Source organism: Cardiocondyla obscurior, linkage group LG21 (assembly GCF_019399895.1).
Source record: "Cardiocondyla obscurior isolate alpha-2009 linkage group LG21, Cobs3.1, whole genome shotgun sequence".
NCBI classification, from domain to species: Eukaryota; Metazoa; Arthropoda; class Insecta; order Hymenoptera; family Formicidae; genus Cardiocondyla; species Cardiocondyla obscurior.
Window position 1 is genome coordinate 4,118,771 of NC_091884.1, and position 2,500 is coordinate 4,121,270.

The window sequence follows — 2,500 nt, forward strand, 5'->3', positions numbered from 1 at the left end:
TAGCCTTAGATGGAGTTTACCACCCACTTAGAGCTGCACTCTCAAGCAACCCGACTCTAAGGAGAGATCCTCCCGAGACGCGCACCGGTCGCTACGGGCCTGGCACCCTCTGCGGGTAAGTGGCCCCATTCAAGATGGACTTGGACGCGACGCGGCACCTCGGGATAAGCGGACCCTCCCAAACACCACATTTCCCTGCGGCGGAACCGCGGGATTCGGTGCTGGGCTCTTTCCTGTTCGCTCGCCGCTACTAAGGAAATCCTGGTTAGTTTCTTTTCCTCCGCTTAATAATATGCTTAAATTCAGCGGGTGATCTCGCCTGCTCTGAGGTCGTCAAAAGAAATTGTCGTGAGGCTGTACTATATATATATAATACGAAGAAGGCGAGACGACGACGACGACGACGCGAGAGAAAAGAGAAACGCAACGCGGCGAAACGCCGCGCGCGAGCGCTTGGTTAGACTACGCCGCGTGCCCCGGTCAAGAGCTGCTACCATACATAGCGCTTTCGTGGACTCGGGAACACGCGCGGTCGACCCGCGCGCGATCTCTCACCTCGCACACACTTTTGCTGCGCAGGGGGCGATCGGTGCACGCAAAATATTTGAAAGAAGAGACGAAGGGAAAATGAGAAAACGAACGAGGCAGAGAGAACAACCGCGAGAGCGTGGTGGTCTTTCGTCGACGTTGCGTCAACCGCGCCGCGATCCGCGCGCCCGCGCGCGCCAACCAACCGACCACGACGACAACTGGCCAGCCAGCCCGACGCGAACGTCGGAGGCCGGTTTGCGCGTCGTGGTGGCGTCGGCAACGCGACTGCGGCGGCGGCCGGCAGCAGCTGCAGCGGCGACGACCACTCTCTCTCTTATAATACGGTCAGGTTCTCTCGTATCTTTGCTTCGTCGTATATATCTCTAAAATCCCTCCTCTCGAGTTTCCTTTGCGTTGGCGGCGGTAAAGCGACGATATGCGCTCTGTGCAGAAGGAGAACGAGGAGGCGCGCGATTATCTCGCGGCCTCTATTCTCCTCTCCGATCTTCATTCGAAGAAGGAGAGGAAAACTCAAACTCGGTTCTCCGCGCTCCTTATGAACTACTTCTCCGTGGATCAGCCTTGCATCCCGCGCGCGCCGCAAGCGGCACACAGGCCACCTTCCGGGAGTACAAGCGCGAACGAATTGTCGGCTTGTTTCACTCCGGGCGGCGGCGCGCGAGAGGCAGATCTACTCTTTTTCGTTCGGCGCGTATATACGTATAACGTATAAACTCCTTGCAAGAGCTCGCCACGTTTATCACCACCGCGCACGTCCTTCCCTCCCGTGCGTGTGCGCGTGCGTGCGTCTCTCTGCGATTCTCGATCGCATCTTTCGGTCGGTCGTCGTTCATTCGTTCGACCCTCAAACCTCGTTATTTCGGACGACGCCCAACGGGGACGCGAGAGTACGCCGCCGTTCCGCGAGTATAGAGAGAGCGCGCGCAGAGAGCGCGAGAGCCTTCGTAAAACCCTGATGGAATCCAGCAACTCGCCGCGTGGATAGCGTGCGTAGTGTGCCTGATACCCCGGGGAAGGCGTCATCGACGACTCCTCGCTTCTCTTCTCTTTTCTCGTGGATGCGGGTATAACTCTCTCGCCGGCCGCCGCGATCGGGCGAACGTCCAACGAATCGCTCGTACGCGGCCGTCGAAACGGCGCGCGCAAGCAGTTTGTCTTCGATAAAACGACCCTCAGCCAGGCGTGGTCCGGGAATTGTATCCGTGGACCGCAATGTGCGTTCGAAATGTCGATGTTCATGTGTCCTGCAGTTCACAAGTTGACGCGCAATTAGCTGCGTTCTTCATCGACCCACGAGCCAAGTGATCCACCGTTCAGGGTAATCGTTCCTTCGCGCACCAAGTACGCTCTATCAAGGAATAGACAACAATGTGCGTCTTCTTCGTTTTGGCCCTTCGATCAGCCTGGCCGCGCGTCCGAGCACGCGCGGACCGCCGCCCCTGTTACGGGGCTACGGCACAATAATGGAGAGAGGGAGACGTCGGTTGTCGGCGCGGTGCGAAAACCAAGAGGTTGCGTCTCTCGCGAAGCGAGAGCCGGGGCGGAACTCTTTGAAAAACCATCGGGGTCGAAAATGACTAGCATATTCGACGAACCCTTCATCGCGCGCGCGCGCGGGACCGGAGGAAGAGCAGCGGCGAGAATCGTCGCACTCTCCACTCGCCCGGCGCGCACGACGACGCGGCAGCATAGGTTACCACCGGTACGCGGCGCATTCGCGCGCACCGCAACGCGTCCGAATCGCGGAGATAGAGGCAGCGCGCGAGCGCGCCTCCGTAGTCTCCTTCTCACCGATCCTGATCCGCGAGCGGGCGCGCATATAGATGCACCTTCGCGCTCCTCCTGGATTCGCACAACGAGACCAACCGGCCGCGCTAGCCCCGGCTAGGGGGCGCGCTGAGCGCGGTGGTCCGCGCAACGGGTCGTTCGAAGCGCGCGAGAGACAGAG

At 59.7% G+C, this 2,500-nt stretch overlaps 1 non-coding gene and 1 pseudogene across 1 annotated transcript; both read right to left on the reverse strand.

Annotated features, from left to right (window-relative positions):
* LOC139110823 (large subunit ribosomal RNA) overlaps positions 1 to 333 on the reverse strand; it is an 8,256-nt pseudogene extending 7,923 nt beyond the window's left edge.
* Positions 334 to 1,718: 1,385 nt separating this feature from the next.
* On the reverse strand, positions 1,719 to 1,873 carry LOC139110837 (5.8S ribosomal RNA). The gene has a single exon (XR_011547076.1). It is a non-coding gene; the product is annotated as a 5.8S ribosomal RNA (ribosomal RNA).
* Positions 1,874 to 2,500: the final 627 nt, after the last annotated feature.